The sequence below is a fragment of the Prionailurus bengalensis genome, chromosome A1 (assembly GCF_016509475.1).
Source record: "Prionailurus bengalensis isolate Pbe53 chromosome A1, Fcat_Pben_1.1_paternal_pri, whole genome shotgun sequence".
NCBI classification, from domain to species: domain Eukaryota; kingdom Metazoa; phylum Chordata; class Mammalia; order Carnivora; family Felidae; genus Prionailurus; species Prionailurus bengalensis.
This window is the reverse complement of record NC_057343.1, coordinates 97,481,018-97,500,401: the sequence shown is the minus strand read 5'-3', so window position 1 is coordinate 97,500,401 and position 19,384 is coordinate 97,481,018. Positions and strand designations below refer to the sequence as shown.

Sequence of the window (19,384 nt, the reverse complement as noted above, 5' to 3'; positions counted from 1 at the left end):
TTCCCAACTGGCCAGATTTCTCCCTTTTATTTATGAGTTTGATTAAAATGTTAACAAAAACTATAGCTAAACTCAAATAATGCACTGGTCTGGGCATAAGGCGTACAAACTGCAAATAAATGTATTTAGTAAGATATTAGGATCTTGCATCAGAAGTACGTGTTAAAATATGACTGCGCTGCCCCTGTGAAAAGGAAGTGGTTTTGTTACTTTATTTACCGATTAGGTTTTATTGCAGGCTGTATTATATTCTGACAGTTCTGTAGTGAAAGTGTATTCTGATGCCACTTAGGACGGCAGAGTGGTGCTAAATTTCTCAGAGAACAGAATAAAACTGCTTGGAAAACATATGTTTAAGTCATGTGTGGTTTGTCCAGTTTGGTTCAGAAGTGACTTTGCCTCAAAAGGAAAAAGTGCAGTTCCATGAAAGAGGAATGATAAATATTTTTTACCTCTTTCAAAATTTCATTTATTTATTTATTTTGAGAGAGAGAGGGAGAGAGCACAGACATGTGAATGGGGGAGGGGCAGAGAGAGGGAGAGAGAGAATCCCAAGCAGGCTCTGCACTGCCAGTGCAGAGCCCGACACAGGACTTGAACTCACGAACCATAATATCGTGACCAGAGCAGAAATCAAGAGTCAGATGCTTAGTCGACTGAGCCACCCAGGTACCCCAGGAATAATATTTTTTTTTTAAAAAAGGGAAGAGGAGTTAAAAAACATGGCTTTCAGTATTACATGTCAATTATATCTCAATAAAACTGGAAAATGAAGAATAGAAAGAATAAATCCATGACTTGGACTTTTTCGAGAGAAAAGTGTGGCAGACAATGGGAGAAATCAAAAGTTGCGCAGCAAGCAGTCTTTTCCTGCAGGAAGCGCCCACTGGTGTGTGGGGTGTGGGGTGCAGGATCGTAGCTTTTCATTTGCCTTACGGGTCCTCTGGGGAACTTGGAAGGGGCTCCAGTACCACCAACATGTGTAAAACCTTGGATTGAGTAACTTGTTTGGTGAGTGTTCCAGAGGACAAGCAAACGTTTCTAATAAATTTTAACTGGATAAATGAGTGATGTCTTGCAATGTGAGTCTTACATGACGCTGAATGTCACATGATCACAACTGAGCCAACAGTTCATGCAATTCACTTTGATATATAAGTGGTTTGTATTACAGGCATGTTTCCAGAATGAAGTATGCTCACAAACCAAGGTTTTACTGTACTTCATTTCTTCCTCTCAGCTGCCAGACTGAGGTGAGATGCAGTGTGAACGTGGAGCCGGTGCAGGTAGGGGGTTTTTGGTGAACTCTAATATGATAGTACGTTTTTGAAGGGATAGACAATAGGGCCCTGGGGACTTGTATCACCACCTTCCTTATCCACTCCATCCCCTTGTTATTTATCCTGTTGTGTCCTCATGAGCTTTCTATCTGGATTCTTAGTCCCGGCCTTTCGAATCCTGCAGGAATGACGCCATTGCCCTTGGGCCTGGAGTCTGATCTCATTCCTCCAACCTGATGTACAAAGTGTGACTAGAGAGTCCTGGCCTGAGCTCTATTGTGAAATGAAAGGTCATTTTTAGCATATGGAATCCTTGTCCCTCGTCGAAAAAAAATTTCTCTCCCAGTATTAAGCTCTCGCTCTAAAATTTAACAACACTGAAATCTTTATGAATGTGTGAAAGCCGTATATATTACCACTTACTGACAAGCAGTGATGACTATATCAGAATAAGTCAAAATTAGCTTAAAAATAAATTTATTTGGCCATAAATATATCAATGTGACAAGAGTGACTGAGTTTGCTAATCGTTATTCTTGGTTTTACAGACATGAAATTTCTCTTCAAAGGCGAGTGAGAAGGGGGTGATATAGAGATCAGGAGATGAATGAACTCCTGAAGTTTACTTTGGAAAAATTCTGGTTTTTAAACCACATCCAGATTATCAGTGCGGTGCTTTGGAAAGTATCACGTGAGTTACAGTAAACTGGCCTGGTTAAAACAGAAAAAAAAAGAGGGCATCAATAATTAAAATGTTGAATGAGGGGCACCTGGGTGGCTCAGTTGGTTGAGTGTCTGACTTCAGCTCAGAGCATGATCTCGCAGTTGACAAGTTCGAGCCCCACGTCAGGCTCTGTGCTGACAGCTCAGAGCCTGGAGCCTGCTTTGGATTCTGTGTTTCCCTCTCTCTCTGCCCCTAACCTACTTCCATTCTGTCTCCATCTCTCTCAAAAATAAATAAACATTAAAAAAAAATTTTTTTAATGTTGAATGAGATTTAAATATATGACCCCTAGTTTTTGTTCCAGATTTGTTGGAGATCACTGTTGTCCACTGTCTTGGCCATTAGGGGACTGATGTAGGAAGGGTGGATACAAGTATTTTCAGCTTGAAAAACATTTATGGTAAGGCTGTGTTATAATTGTATGGACAAAAGCCCGTTTTTAGATAAACAGTTCACCTGAATGAAGAGCTATTTAACCTCTACTATGGGAAGACGCTCTTGACAGATGTTTGGCAGTTGAATGTGGCATGGAGGGAGCTATCTCAGGCTGGGATAAAGTATGTAAATATAGTCCATACCATAGTAATTTGTTACTGGGAAAAGAAAGTCACTGGTACGCGACTCTATAGTACTTATTCTGGGTCTTACTTGGATGTCTTGTGCACAGCGTAGACCTTAATAGCAGCCATCTCCCATGGAGGGTTCATGGCAGCGTGGCAGGTTAGGAAAAGTGGGGGAGACATAACTTGTAATCCCTTAGACAGTTTGTGGAGATTAGTTGTTCTCTCAGCTTCTCAAGAGGAGCAGAGACTGATGGGCAAAGCAAAAGAGAAATCTGGAAGATGATATACAGAACACAAAGTGGCTATGCTACACTGTTTCCACTAAGCCTCCCAGAGTGAGTCACAGCAGGAGGCACAGATTGAAGCCTATCAAGGTGTTCTTCAAGAAGTTATCCAAATGCATAATGTCACACACTGGGAGAACTTGACCACCTCCAGTTGTGAAATAGAAAAATGGCTACTCTTTCCTTTACCAAAATTGGATAGCTTGTTGTTGGTGAGACCAACATGTATGGTGTCTTCTTTCTCCCCAGCTGAATGGTGGGCATAACTTTTGCCTCTACATTCCTCTGTAGACCAGGAAGGGAAGTTGAATCCAGTGGTGATGTGAGAAAATGGTCCCGGAATTTTCAGAGTACACAGGTTCCTCTGGTCTATGGACGTGAACTCTAGGGTGGTTGGAACAAAGCCACTTATACCTAGTCTCCTTCTGAGTTCTCTTTCTGAGGACCTGGCTGTGAGGCAGTTTATGTTGCCTGGACCCTGTAAGGTCTGTTCCAGCGCCTGGTCTCCCCTGCTCTGCAGAACATGAGCTGAGAAAATGTGCTGTAGTCAGACACAACCCCACCAAGAAGAGTGGAGTCAGCCTGGAGAAGATAGGAAGCTGCTATACCTGGAGATGCTGGACATGCAGACAGCAGGACTGACAAGCCGACGATCAAGGAAGTCACTAGAAACGAGAGACAGGGAGGAAGGTAGGCCTCATACTTCACAGTGAAGAGGCAGAGGCATATCCTCGGACTCACATTACTTCAGAGAAGAAAGTACATACATCTGTCAGACAGTAAGGAAAGATAGCCAAGTTGAAGCATATTACGGTAAAATAGGATAGAAAAAGGATTTTTCAATACAATGAATGGCCTCAGATCTGACAGGGAGATGTGACTGGCATTATACCATTAATAGCATTTAAGACTAAAAAGACAACTAACATAGGCTTGGCCAATTTTTCAAAAAACATACTGGAAAAAAGCCCCCCAGATCTCTCATAGTGAAGGGAATGCTGTATTCCTTTATATTTTTCCCTCTGGGTGGGCATGGAGGACATGTGTTACTTCTCTGTGGAGAATGTCAGATTTTCAGGTAGCCATGATGTGAGTGTGAATCATCTTCTGTAGATCATAAAAAGGCAATTTTAAAGTAGTGAAACCAAGGTGATTTTGAAGGAAATGTTATAAGGAATTATAACGAACAATGATTGAAAATGGAGGTTTGGGCCGTGGAACCTGTATCTTTGAACTTACCCAGCGTGGCCTGTGGGAAAAATAAAAGATAAGCCCTGATGAGGCATGGTCTGACTTGATCTGATACACAATTATACAAAGGATGCATTCATATTACAATATTGTAAACAGGGAAAGAGCTGTGTATGATAGCCCATCAAAAAAGTGTGTTTGAGATCCAACACCTTGATACTAAAAGAGATATAGTCACAGGGCACCTGGGTGGCTCAGTCAGTTAAGCGTCCGACTTCAGCTCAGGTCATGATCTTGTAGTTCATGAGTTCAAGTCCAGCACTAGGGTCTGTGCTGACAGCTCAGAGCCTGGAGCCTGCTTTGGATTCTGTGTCTGCCTCGCTCTCTGCCCCTCCCCCGCTCATGCTCGGTCTCTGTCTCTCAAAAATAAATACACGTAAAAAAAAAAAAAAGAAATATAATAAGTGCATGAAAACCACTAGTTAGAAACTTATACTGTTCTGTACATGATTTTAAAATATCAAGATAGGGGCACTTGGGTGGCTCAGTCACTTAAGTGGCCAACTCTTGATTTTGACTCAGGTCATGATCTCATGGTTTGTGAGTGTGAGCCCTGCATTGGGCTCTGTGCTGACAGCACACGGAGCCTGCTTCAGATCCTCAGTCTCCCTCTCTCTGTCCTTCTTCCACTCGTGAGCTCTCTCAAAAGTAAATAAATGTAAAAAAAAATTAAAACCATCAGAATAAATATTTTTAAATGTTCTCATGCACATCGGAAAGCCTGAAATTCCATGCATTGCTTTGATGTCTCTGAGCCTCCCCCCCACAACCAGAGCCTCACTGGGAGTTCCCTGCTTTCCTCAGGTCTGTCCCCAAGTGAGAAATCTCACACTGGGTAGTTCCCTATCATCTGGCCTCACTGTCCCCCACCTGGACCTCAACCTAATAGGTTCACTTTTCTGCAGGCCAGCAAAATTACCAAGACAATTCCATCCTTCTGTAGGGACCAGGGGTCACCTCCTGCTCTTGCCACTACAGAGCCTACGTCTCATGGCCCCTGCTGGTTCATCTTGCCATGTGGGCCTTGTATGCAACTCCCATGTGGGCCTTGCATGCCGTGTAGTGCCCTCCTCCCCCAGGCTGGGAGTATTGTAAGTGACCCACTGCCATTACTGGGGACTGTGCATTTGACCATCTCATACCTTTTAGGGCCTGGGATCCCTACTTCACCAACAGGGTGAATAGGAGGTGGTCAGAATAGCATGTAGGCATAAGCTTTGGTGTTTCTCCTTCCTTTACCAAATGCATCCTGGCAGCCCTTTTAGCTCCAACCAAGGTCAAATCAGGACTTGGTCTCTTAGGAAGTTTTTGCCGTGTTATCAATGTTTTCAAGTGAGTTATAGGTTCTCCCCGTGCACTGCAAGGTCCTATGCTTTCTTTGCCTGTAAAAGATAGCTCATTAAGCTCTAATCCAATAGCCCAATAAAAAAGGAACAATAGAGACAAAACAGTTGAAGAAATCATAATGCATTTTATAATTCTTCCTGAAATCTGGTCCAAGCTGGCCTGGTTAGAAATCCATTTCTAAGAAGAAAGAACTACTTTTAAAAAGAAAAGAACTTTTATGAACCCTTGCTATTATGCATGGCGCAGAGTTATATGAAGAAAATAAATCATTCTAATATGTTTACCAAAGCTTATAGTTACTCGTGACAATAAGAATGGGTGTTAAGTCCATAGATTAGGGGTTGCAAACTCAACTCATGACAAGAACCAGGCAGGTAATTAAATGGCTGAAGCAGGGTGGAGGATGATCTAATTTTAAATGTTGGCAACTAATTAAAATGTATTAAAAGTCCTGCATAAGCCAAACACAACACATCTGGGGACCACATGTCCAAGGGCAAGCCTAGAGCAACTTTTGAAATCCTGTTAATTCTTCAAGGCCTGAATTGTGGGCATGCCCTTCCAAGAAGCCTATGACTGCAGGGGTGGGTCAGGCTGAGCCTGCCCTTCCTGGAGCTTTTATTGAACTGGTCATGAGAAGTACAAACGATGGCCCTTTTGTTCCCTCACTGTTGCCTCAGTGGGGCTTTTATTCCTCGTAGGATTGAAGGTCCTTGGGAACAGAGACCATGTTTTATGTTTCTCTCATTGTTTTCACACCTTTTAGTTCCTGACTCAATAATAATAATAATAATAATAAATATAATAATGGCAGCAGCTACCATTTATAAAGCTCTTTCCATGAGTCTGACCCATTTCTTTTTTTAAAATTTTTTTTACATTTATTTATTTTTTGAGAGACATAGAGAGACAGAGCACAAGTTAGGGAGGGGAAGAGAGAGAAGGAGACACAGAATCTGAAGCAGGCTCCAAGCTCCCAGCTGTCAGCACAGAGTCCGACATGAGGCTCAAACTCACAAACTGTGAGATCATGACCTGAGCCGAAGTCGGATGCTTAACCAACTGAGCCACCCAGGCGCCCCGAGTCTGACCCATTTCTAATGGGTTTTACTTATATGATTTAATTTTCACAATCCTTGTGAGGGAGGTACTATTGTCATCCCATTTTACTGATTGGCCAGCCGAGGCGCAGAGAAGTGAAGTGACTGGTCAAGGTCGCCCAGCTGGTGAGATGTGGAGCCAGTTAATTTGGCCAGTCGGATTCCATAGCATGTGTGCTCAGGCACTACAGTACAACTATTAACTAGTTCAACATAGTTGTTTTCTAGCTAAGAATTTTAAACTTTTTTGCGCCACAATGTTTTGCACATAGTGCTAGTGACTCTTAAGATGGTGAGCTGAGGGGCGCCTGGGTGGCGCAGTCGGTTAAGCGTCCGACTTCAGCCAGGTCACGATCTCGCGGTCTGTGAGTTCGAGCCCCGCGTCAGGCTCTGGGCTGATGGCTCAGAGCCTGGAGCCTGCTTCCGATTCTGTGTCTCCCTCTCTCTCTGCCCCTCCCCCGTTCATGCTCTGTCCCAAAAATAAATAAACGTTGAAAAAAAATTAAAAAAAAAGATGGTGAGCTGAAAAACCTTTCTGTTTTATTTCCACCTCTCTTCCCTTTCTGTCTTGTGTCCGCTTTTGATTCCTAATAAGGAACGGAATAGTGAAATTAACATACAGCAACAATACCCGTAAGATGCCAAAATAGCCACATAATATTTGTTCTTACTCTTTGCTCAAAATTAAGCGTATGTCGGTGCAGGCTCACCAGTCTGGAAGTTTTGTGTGGGCACTCCGCAGCGGAATCGCCAGATAAGAGATACTGAATAGTTTTGTGAGAAGAACTTGAGAGGAAAGAGGGAAGGTCGCGGCGGTGAGGAGTTTGCCCTTTCTGCAGTTGACAGCGGTGAATAAATTACTGGTGAGATGAACTGGGAAAGGGTCTAGGGTTTTGTGACTGCAGGCATATCAATATTTGACCCCTGCTTCATTAGTGTTTCTTCTCTAGGTGGAAGAGAAACGATTCATGCATCGGACTTTTTCATTGTGTACTCAGGATCATAAAACATATTTGATAAACATTTCTGAGACCAGGTTGCTCTGAGATTGTGTTATCGTTACTAACTATTCTTTGTGTAATAGCAGAGCTCGTTTTGTAAGACATAAATGACCCTATTCTCCTGGTCTGAATGGAAGATGGAGATTTTCTTGTCACATCCACCCGTGTATGTTCTGGTATGTTCTAAGTTTATATTATTATTATTATTATTATCTTTTATTTAGAGAGAGAGAGATAGAGAGCAAGTGGGGAAGGGGCAGAGGGAGAGAGAAAATCCTAAGCAGGCTTCGCACTGTCAGTGCAGAGCCCGATGTGAGGCTCAAACTTACAAACCGTGAGATCATGACCTGAGTCGAAGTCAAGACTCAGAAGCTTTGCCAACGGAGGGACCCAGGGGCCCCTGTTATGATATGTTCTAACACCACTTGAGAGTTGCTTGGCTCTCCAGCTGTTGAGAAAAGCCTTAATGGTTTGCTTTCTAGAGCCAGGATACATGCACTGTGGGAGGATGTAGAAAAGAATAAAAATGGACTCCTTCACCTTCTCTATCTCAAGTCCTCTCCTGGCCAGACTACTGCAGAGGTGGCACATGGCCTCTGGACATAGCCCTTCAATGCTGCTGTGAACATGAATCATGATGATATTTTGAGAAGTCCTTCTACTGATGCTCAGGCTGAAAGCCATGGTCACTTGACCACATATCTGCACCTAACATGTCAACATCCTCTCCATACACCTCAGTCCTTCTGCTGCCAATCACAGCTTGTCTATCTTAAGTCCCATCCCCTCAGGACCCTGCATTCTTTGCAATGATAATGGGTCCTAATGGAATAATTTGAGAGACTAATCTCTGATAATGTTACTCTTCTCAAGTAAAAGTCTATTTTAGTCTAGTTAAAATGCAGAGCACCTTTAGAAGGTCTTTATGGAGTGACAGGAAAATTGGAAATTTCTGACAGACCAATCAAGAGGAGATATTTTGGTGAGTGAAGCCTTTTATAACTCCACAACTTATGCCAGCTAAGGAGACGGCAGCTGCCTAAAACTCATAGATGTGCAATAACTCATGTAGCAGTGATCTGGCCATGGTCACACACACACACACACTCCCTCTCACCTCTTCAGGATATATGAATATTAACTCACGGTGCTACGCTGAAAGCCTAGCAACCAAAAGGTAGAAGTTTGCATAGTCTAACAAAAAATGCATAGAAAATTTTATCCGATAGAATTTGACATTTAAAGGGGTATAGAACAATTTGATGATGCTCAAAATTTTCAACACCTGAAATATTTCATTATTGAGGAACATTTAAGTATATTTTGTTATGCCTGTCAATGAATGTTGTACTGTGCAATTATTTAAATAGTCAGAAAGCAAGGTGAGCGAAAAAATTCAAAAAGTACACACACACATGCAGAAATACACACCTATATATTTGTGAGACCATACATATTCCAGTGTAAGACAGGAAGTCTATAGAACAATATCTGAGCAATGTGTGTGTGTGTGTGTGTGTGTGTGTGTGTGTCTGAGGATGCCTCTAATGTTAAGCTTTATCTTTCTTTGCATTTTGGACAATTCACGTGTATCATTTGAAAAGTAATTAATAGACGGATGCAATGGTGATGAAAGAAATAAGTCTCTGTGTGTCACGACAGCACCAGCTCTTGATTTGTTACCAGATAAAGAGGCAGACAGCCTCCAGTCCTGTTTTTCCTCATCTACAAGATGTACTATAGCAACATGGTCCTAGCAAGCAAGACCCAGTGTTTCTATATCCTGATGGGAGAAGGCAAAGGGTAATTAGTGCCTCCTGAAGCAGGAAAGGCAGGTGGGTGCTGGGCTTCATGTCGGGCATGCAAAGCCTTTCTCAGCAGAAGTGAGGGTGCCGGAGGCTATCTTGGTGGCCGTCCTGGCCTGGAAGCCAGTGTGCTTTGCTCTGTCTGTTCCCCAAACACACACTGCCTATCCTAACCCCACTTTTAGCAATTTCCTCTTGCTTGATTTCACAGCACCAGTGAGTTAGCTGCACTAGCTGAGTGTTCTGCAGGTTGACTGAGTGAGTACTTTTTGATGAGAACCACTCCCAAGTGACTGCTTTTGGTCAGGATCTTTGGTGTTGGGACAACTGCAGACTCTGGCTTCTGGGACCACCCGAAGACCCTAAGGTCTTCTAAGTTCCTAAGACCCTAAGCTCCTCTAAGTCTGAGGAGCTGTTCTAGTGTCCTTCAGCCTCCCTGCCAAGCCTTGTTATGAGGGGCAAGTAAATAGCAGATTGTTTTTACATTACAGTAAAAATGACAGAATTCTGCTTCTGTCCCCAGTGGAGCAATGGAGACTACATTTGCCCATCCACGTTAAATAACCAAATCTAGAAAAATAATTCAAACAATGGGTTGCAGAAACAGGACACCAGGCAGCACAGGATACTGATCCACAATAGAGGAGAAACAAACAAGGTAAGTATCTATGATTGTCCTACCTTCCTTCCTAGAGAGAGTTTCCATGCCATAGCACAGGGAGGGGGAAGATAGATAGAGTCCAGAAGTCTCCCTGAGTTAGGAGAGATAGACTTCAAAATTTTGTTAAGCCTAGGTGGCTGAAATTTGCAGGGAAGAATATTGGAGAAGAGAGAGCTGCTCCCCACATGAGAGGGTCACGGAGAGCGAGCTCTGAAGATCTCAAGGCTCCCAGCTCACCCTGAGTCCTCAGCTGATAGTGATCAGTGCATGCATCTGAGGAGACTATTTGAGGACAGGGAAATTACTGGAAAGGGAAGATTGAACAACTCACAAAGCTTGCACAGGGCGAGGAAGGCCTCGTGTTTTTCTAGATAGCTTAGAGAAACCCTATATTGTATGGACATCAGAGTTGGTTCTAGACTAAAAGCTGTTGTGGTTTCACCCAACAAAGCTTGACGTAGAACCTTGAAAGGTTTAAACTGTTTATTAGTAACTTAGCTGCACCTTGGGATAAAACTCAAGAATATTTAAAGGTATAGAAAAATACCCAACACTCAATAAGATGAAATTTGCAAAGTTTGGCCTCTCATCTAAAATTACTTGTCAGGCAAAGAAGCAAGGAAAGGCAACCTGTAATGAGGAGAAAAATTAACAGAAAGAGAGAAAGATGACACAGACAGTATAAAAATAGGCACAGAGATTAAGATTTATTATAAATAGACTCCATATATTCAAGAAGGTAGAGGAAAGAATGACCATATGAGAGAAATATATGGAAGATATGAAAAAGGTGCTACTCAAACTTTTAGATAAAAAATACGAAGTCTGAGATGAAAAATACACTAGAGGAAACTAATATTAGATTAACTGCAGATCACACATTGTTGAGGAAAAGATAAGTGAATATGAGGACATGAAAGAAGAAAAGAAACCATTTAAACTTAAAAATAAACAAAAGATGGGGCACCTGGGTGGCTCAGTCGGTTAAGTGTCTGACTTCGGCTCAGGTCATGATCTCACAGTTTGTGAGTTCGAGCCCTGCATCCGACTCTGTGCTGACAGCTCAGGGCCTGGAGCCTGCTTCAGATTCTGTGTCTCTCTCTTTCTGCCCTTCCCTGCTCATGCTCTGTCTCTCTCAAAAATAAAATAAGCATTCAAAAAAACTTAAAAAATAAAAGGTGAACCATATCAGCTCTGGGATGACTTCAGGTGTTTTAAGGTAAATGTAACAGAGAATTCCCCAAACAGAGGGGGTTAGTCCAGGAAAACTATTTGAAAAATAATGGCTCTAAAGAATGAGAAGACAAGCCACAGACTAGGAGAAAACATCTCTAAAAGACACAACTGATAAAGGACTGTTATTCAAAATACACAAAGAACTCATAGAACTCAACTCTAAGAAACTGAGCAACCGGATTTAAAAATGGGCAAAGGAGATGAACAGACACCTCCCCCGAGAAGATATACATATGGGAAGTAAGCATATGAAAAGACATTCAACATGCACACCGACCAATGGCTAGAACCCCCCAAAATGGCAACAACAAATGCTGATGAGGATGTGGAATAATGCAAACTCTCATTCACTTCTGGTGGGAATGAAAAAAATGGTACAATCACTTTAGAAGACAGTTTGGCAGTTTCTTACAAAACTGAACATATTCTTACCATACAATCCAGCAACTGCACTCCCTGATGTTTATCCAGATGAACAAAAACTTATTTCCACACAAAACCCTGCACAGAGATGTTTATAGAAGCTTTATTTACAATTTCCCCAAACTGGAAAATAGATGAATAGATAAATAAACTGTGGTACCTCCAGGCAATGGAATATTATTCAGCTAAAAAGAAATGACCTATCAAGCCAGACATGGGAAAAAAAACTAAATGTGTATTTCTAAGTGAAAGAAGTCACTCTGAAAGGCTACATACTATATGATTCCAGTTATATGGTATTCTAGAAAAGGCAAAACTGTGGAGACAGTAAAAAGATGAGTGGTCACCAGTGGTTCCATCCTAGGAAGGAATAAACTAGCATAACAAAGGGGATTTTTAGGGCAGTGAAACTATTTTGAGTGATACTACAGTGAAGATTAAACTCTGACAGTAAGCTTTGAATGATAACCATGTGTCAATGTGGATTCACTGATTGCAACAAATGTAGCAATCTGGTGTGGCAAGTCCATAGTGGGGGAATGAACAGGAGGCTATGTGGGATGTTTCTTCATTTGCTTCTCAATTTTTCCGTGAACCTAAAACTTCTCCCCAAAATAAAAAGTTTATTAGTTAAAAAACAGTGGCCAGAATTTTTCTAAAGTTGATAAAGATAATAAACTCAGAGGTCCAAAAATTTCAGCAAGTTACTACAAATAAAACCAAAAATGAAAGTGTACCATAAAATTTCTATTCAAATTGTTTATAACCAGTCACAAGGAGAAAATCTTAAAAACACTTAAGAAAAGATACATTGTGTACAGAGCACAAGGGTAAGAACAAGAGCCAATTTTTTCATAACAGAAGCCAGAAAAAAATACAGCAACCTTTTTGAGATATTTAAACAAACAAAAACATGTCAACCTAGAATTCTATGTCCAGTGAAAGTATCTTTCAAAAGGAAGAAGAAACAAAGCCTCCTTCAGACACACAAAAGCTGAACAAGTTAATTACTGTTAGACTTTTACTCTAAAAATGGTAAAGGTAATCCTTTGGACAGAAGAAAAATGTTACCAGATACAAATCCCAGTTTACATAAAGGAAGGACTAGCACTGGAAATGATACAATGATATAAAAGCTGTGTTTTTGTTTCATTTTACAAATCTCTTTACAATATAGTGCAGTGTTTAAAATTAACAAGGCTGAGGGGCGCCTGGGTGGTTCATTGGGTTGGGCATCTGACTTCTGCTCTGGTCATGACCTTGTGGTCATGATCTTGTGGTTCATGGGTTCCAGCCCCTCATCAGGCTGACAGCTGGGAGCCTGGAGCCCGCTTCGGATTCTGTGTCTCCCTCTCTCTCTGCCCCTCCCCCGCTCACACTCAGTTTCTGTCTCTCTCCCAGAAATAAACATTAAAAAATAAAATTAACAGGGCTGAATTTTGGAATTTATAATGTATGCAGAAGTACATAGAAGCGTGTTTGTTCTCTTGACTATAAGAGAGCAGAGGCTGGGAGACGAGCCATTCCTCAAGAGGAAAGTAAGTGTATCATGGTAAGGTCCTTTTATTGAAAGTAGACTATGGTAAGTTAAAGAGATACAGTAAAATCTCCAAGGCATCCACTAAAAAACCAAAACAAACCAATAAACAAAAACAAGTCCACAACAAGGTATAGCTGTTAGATCAATAAAGGAGATAAAATGGGATAATAAAAATATTTTATCCAAAGAAGCCTGAACAGGAGAGAAAATGGAACAAAAAGTAAGTGGTGCACATAAAAAATAATAAGCAAGATAGTCGTGTTAACCACAATCCTATCAATAGCTATGTAATATGCATATGGCTGGACAGTCCAATTAAAGGGCATAGAGCCATACATTAAATTTAAAAAGCAAGTCTTTAAAATTAAAATTAAAAGTTAAAATGCAGTCTGCCTACAAGACACACATTTTAAGTGTAAAGGCACAAATAGGCTAAAAGTAAAAGGATAAGATAATATGTGACATACTAACATTAAGCAACAGAAAGCCAGATTGGCTTAGATTTGGCCAGGATATGTTACACTGAACACCAAATGCATGAACTGTAGAAAAAAGTGATTAAATAGAACTTCACTGAAACTAAAACATTTGTTCTTTATAGGACACTTTTACAGAAATAAAAAGACAAGTCATTGGGAAAAATGTTTTTAAAATAGGTATTTGACCAAGGGCTTACATTTAGGCTATGTAGAGAACACTTACAATTCAAAATTAATATGACAAAAACCTAATTTAAAAATCGCTAAAAGATTTGACTACTTTACTGAAGAAGATATATGGATATCATATTAATACTTTATAGGTTGCTCAATATTCAGAGTTCTTTATGGAAATGTAAATTAAAACCCCAAAGAGTTGTTCATATAAAGCTTCTAGAATCCCTAATATTAAAACACTATTTTAAGAGTGGGTAATGACCCGAAAGAACTGAAATTCTCATACACCCAGATGGGGATGTAAATGGTGAACCATTTTGGAAAAAAGTTTGCCAATTTCTTGAAAAGCAAAAAGCATACCTACTAGATGACACAGATATTCTACTCCTAAGCATTTATCCAAGAGAAATGAAAACATTTGACTGCATGAAGATTTGCATAAATGTTCATAGAAACTGTAATTTTTTTAATTTAAGTTTATTTATTTATTTTTGGGAGAGGGACAGAGAGAGAGAGAGAGCAGGGAAAGGGCAGAGAGACAGGGAGAGAGAGAATCCCAAGCAGGCTCTGTACCAACAGCACGCTGCCTGATGCAAGGCTCAAACCCATTAACCATGAGTTCGTGACCTGAGCCGAAACCAAGAGTTGGACGCTTAACTGACTGAGTCACCCAGGCGCCCTGCAGCTTTAATTTTTAATAGCTAAAAACTGGAAACAACCAATATACCCATCAGGAGGTAAATGGATAAATGCCTTGTGGTATATCCATATGATGGAAAAATAATCAATGATTTAAAGAGAGTGAACTTTTATTTTTTTCAACAGTTAAAAAATGTTTATTAATTTTGAGAGAGAGAGAGAGGGAGAGCATACGACTGATGGGGGTGGGGAGGGTAGCTCAGAGAGAGAGGAAGAGAGAATCTTGAGCACGCTCCACACTGTCAGCACAGAGCCTGACTCCGGGCTCAGTCTCACGAACGCAGAGATCATGCCTTGAGCTGAAATCAAGAGTCAGTTGCTTAAATGACTGAGCCACCCAGGCACCCCCCAAACAGTGAACTTTTAAAATACACAACATTATACATGAGTCTCTAAATAATTATGCCGTGTGAAAGAAGCTAAGTGCCTACCTACAAAAATGATTATGTATCATATGATTCTACTTATATATAATTTTAGAGAATGAAAATTAGTCCATGTGATGTAAAGCAGATCATTGGTTGCCTGGGGTGGGGTTGGGTGGAGTCGTGGAAGGGCAGTAAAGATTGATAGAAAAGGGGCTCAAAGTAACTGTGGGTATGATAGACAATGTTCATCATAAGGGTGGTGATGATCTCACGAGTGTATACATATGTCAAAACTAATCAAATTATGGTCTTTAAATATATGCAGTGTTTTATGTATCCATTATACCTCAATAAAGCTGTAAAGTTTTGAAGATGCCAGATGAGACATTGGTAGAACAGGGATGGCCTCCCAAAATATGGCTACCTGAATCCAAAGTATAACTCTGTGCAAGCTAATCAGCGTCTGCACCAGAGATTGGGACTTCCAGGTTTAATAGCAAAGGGAATGTTCAGGGAGAGAACTTCCTTATAAGGAGAACTCAGGGTTTGGCTTTGTGGAGCAGTCTGTTGTATCATGGAGTTCAATACACTCTATGCTGCATTGCCTTACAGTACAGACCCGTAGAAAGGAGAAAGGTGGGTTATTTGTAGATGAAATATCAAGGGAGCACAATATAGCAACCAGGCACTGGCTTTGATAGTCATGACCTTAGATCTTAAACATAGGTAATGAAAACATGTGGAAGGTGATCTGGTACTGAAAGTTATGAAGAAATGATTTTCTAAAGCCACGTATGAAAATTAGCCTCGCCTTTAAATATCCGGGTATGTCCAAATGCCGTTACAATACACTGGTTGCCATTAGAATGGAGTAAAGCACAAATACTCTTCTGTCTGGAATAGATGGATTTCATCTAAAAGTGTCAGCAAAAATTTATTTTTACATGTCAATAGAATTATATTTGTATTGCGTTGTAAGAAATATTATTTTTTAATTTTATTTTATTAGAAATGCTTATTTATTTTTGAAAGAGCATGCACATAAGCAGGGGAGAGGCAGAGTGAGAGAGAGAGAGACACACACACAGAATCTGAAGCAGGCTCCAGGCTCTGAGCTGGCAGCTCCATGCGGGGCTGGAACTGACGAACTGTGAGATCATGACCTGAGCTGAAGTTGGATGCTTAACCAACTGAGCCACCCAGGCACCCCTGTAAGAAATATTATTATGTTCCTGTTACATACCATGAAGAAAATGTTGAGGAAAGGTGAATCTTTATGGCTTATTTGACTTTATTAGTAGAACCAGACTCAAGAAGAGACCACCTGAACCCAGTAATTTAGATTTCATATTCTTTTTATTGTAATATCGCCCATGTTGTTTCCTTAGAGTCCTACATTAACCCCTCCCCAAGAGGATGGGTTAAAGGAACTCCAAGAATTTGGTGGAAAAAAATAGAAGTGACAAATACATATCACTACAAAAATTATTGTAGTTATGTTGCTCTTAAATAAGATTAGAAGTTAGTGAAGTAAAACATTAGCAAATGTGGAATAGTCTCCCTGTCAGAAATCCTTAGAACCTCTAAACATACTATGTAAATATGGAATATATTATGGCTTAATGCGCTCTCTGACTGTATAACAATTGTAGTATTTTAGTCGTCAGAAAAAAAAAAAAAAACCCTACCTATACAAACCTTAAATATTGTGGACATATTTTACCCTTGTATTATATATACCATCATGCCAAGGGCTGTGACTTTATGGTAGCTGAAAACAGATACTTCTCTATAAAATGTAATTTTATGTTGATTTTATTAATTTTGATATATAATGAAATATATTTTTTTTAATGGATAAAAAACAGGTTGGAGTTGTGTGAGTCAGACTCCCATTAAGTGTAATTCCTTTTTTTAACCTGGGAAATTCTCTCTTACATTTTACAGCATAGATCCCAAATCCAGAAATTACTAATTAGTGATCTTTATCTTTTATGCACATCTATCTCTACAGTGATGAGATCCATACGGTGGGTGCACAAAAAATGCAGTCACTCATTATTGTACAGATTTTGCCCAACATAAAAGTAAATTATATTGAACTCACTAAAATTTTATCAAGGGATTTGTAAGAAGATCTGCTAATTTGGTTATAGAAGATCCTTAACATGAGGGAGACTGGCTGGCTCAGTCAGGAAAGCATGAGACTCTTGATGTTGGGTTGTGAGTGCAGGCCCCATGTTGGGCCTAGAGCTTACTTGGAAAAAAATGCTTAAAATTCTTTAGTAATTGTGAAAATATGTAAAAGAGAAGAATGATGATTTCATGGGAAGGAAAGCCAAAACCATAACAAAATTCCATTTTAAGGTACAAAATGTAACGTGTTCCATGGGATAACAAACTCTACCTGACCGTCACGATCTGAGTCCAATGTGGTCTAATAATGAATATACTGGATACAGTAAAAATAGGCTTGCTTTGACACCACAAATTGTATTTGGCGTCCTAATCATTTATCACCTCTCTGTATATCTTCAGAAATAATGGCTAATTGAACAATCTATTCACACAGAATATTGCAGAAGATTTTAATGAGGCAGAAAATGTCAACATTTCAATGGGTGATAGGTTTTGTTCAGAGCAGCTGGAAGTTATGAATTGCCAATTAGGAAAACTTTGGTAATCTGGGTAATCTTTGTTGCCTGTCCAGGATTTATCTGAGTTTGGGAGCCATAAATTTGGGAATAAAATAATGACCTGGGGGATTATTCTCTTATGTTGTGAAATATATTCGTATAAAATTTCCAATTTCATGTCATGCAGATTGAACCGCATAAAACAGCATTTAAAAGGTGAATCTTTATAAAATTAATTAGTAAAACGTAACTATTTTGGTTTATTGACTTTTTCTGTTCTCTGCAGAACATAAAGGGAAGAAGAGAATTAAAATGAACGTTTTCCAGTTGATTTGATCAGTGTAGACAGCTTAAGTAGTTAATCTGGCTATCAAAACAGATCATTTTCCACAAAAGAATTGTATGATTTGTATGACAAGCAGACTGTGCAATTGTGAAATAATTCCTTACGTTTGTGTTGTCTGAACCTAATTTTACCAATTAACCTACTTTCACAACTGATTTTGCAGAACCTACATGGGAAGAAAGTACTCCTTGACGAACTCACCCGCAAAAGAACATATGTATAAATAATTTCTCTATGTGAATAAATAATTTTGATAAAACACATCATTAAATGAAGAATGAGGGGGGTGCCTGGGTGGCGCAGTCGGTTAAGCGTCCGACTTCAGCCAGGTCATGATCTCGCGGTCCGTGAGTTCGAGCCCTGCGTCAGGCTCTGGGCTGATGGCTCGGAGCCTGGAGCCTGTTTCCGATTCTGTGTCTCCCTCTCTCTCTGCCCCTCCCCCGTTCATGCTCTGTCTCTCTCTGTCCCCAAAAAATAAATAAAAATGTTGAAAAAAATTTAAAAAAAAAAAGAAGAATGAGGGCATCTGGAATCTTTCATGTACCTTTTGCTTCTGTGATGGATATTTAGGGGAACATTTCTCAACGTTGCAGTTAGAACTTCGCATCTTTGATTCTTTTGGATTTGGAAGGTGTCTTCTTTGATTTCTATAGAATGGTCTGGTTTCCATTTACCAGAAGGTACAGATAGAAGAAAGAGAAGACTATTTGGTGAAAAACTACATGATTCGTAATATTTAGAAGGCAATTTATTCTGATCAGCTGAATAACCCTAATCAAAATGTGTGAACTCTGACATTATTTTGTTCTCCACTTGGAAATGATTTCTGTCCTTGGACCTTGATCCACATGTTGCAAAAGAATATTTTAAAAAGAGAATAATTACCCACCATGCTTTGTCACAGTGTCCATTTTTCCCACCAAGGGAATGGCCACTGCCACCTGAGAACAAAAAAGCTCTCTTATTTACTAACGACGTCCTTAGTTTTCCTTTGTGTCATTTCCCCCCTTATGTATGTGTTTTTTACGCTTCTTTGCCATCCTGCTGTGAGGAAGAATAGTAATCACATCTAATTAGAAAAAATTAAAATGCTATGACTCACAGAAATAATGAAAGTTGATTATTTTTTATACAAGGCATAAATCCCAGACCCACATTTTACCCTTCAAATTAGCTTACAAGCTGATCAACAGCGTGGTAACGGTATTGTGAATGTTTATCGTGGTGCTCTTTTTTCTACATGCACCACACTTCATGCTGTCATCCGTGTCATGAAAGACTCATCTTCTCTTATGCAGAAAAAGAGAGGCCAGTTTGATTTTATTTTTATTTTTAATTAAAAAAAATTATTTTGGTTAAGTTTATTTATTTATTTTTGAGAGACAGAAAGAGTGCAAGCAGGGGAGAGGCAGAGAGAGAGGGAGACAGAGAATCCCAAGCAGGCTCCACACTGTCAGCACAGAG

General features: G+C 40.0%; 1 long non-coding RNA gene across 5 annotated transcripts in view; it reads left to right on the top strand.

The window, feature by feature from the left end:
- LOC122486536 overlaps positions 1-18,195 on the top strand; it is a 63,874-nt gene extending 45,679 nt beyond the window's left edge. For 2 of the 5 annotated variants that reach the window (XR_006298185.1, XR_006298182.1), the window contains 5 exons: positions 1,241-1,286; positions 7,239-7,412; positions 7,637-7,726; positions 9,879-10,013; positions 18,084-18,195. This is a non-coding gene — a long non-coding RNA (uncharacterized LOC122486536). Of the gene's footprint in view, positions 1-1,240; positions 1,287-7,238; positions 7,413-7,633; positions 7,727-9,878; positions 10,014-18,083 lie in introns of all 5 variants that reach the window. The other 3 variants (XR_006298183.1, XR_006298186.1, XR_006298184.1) reach the window with 3 other exon arrangements.
- The last annotated feature ends 1,189 nt before the right edge of the window (positions 18,196-19,384 follow it).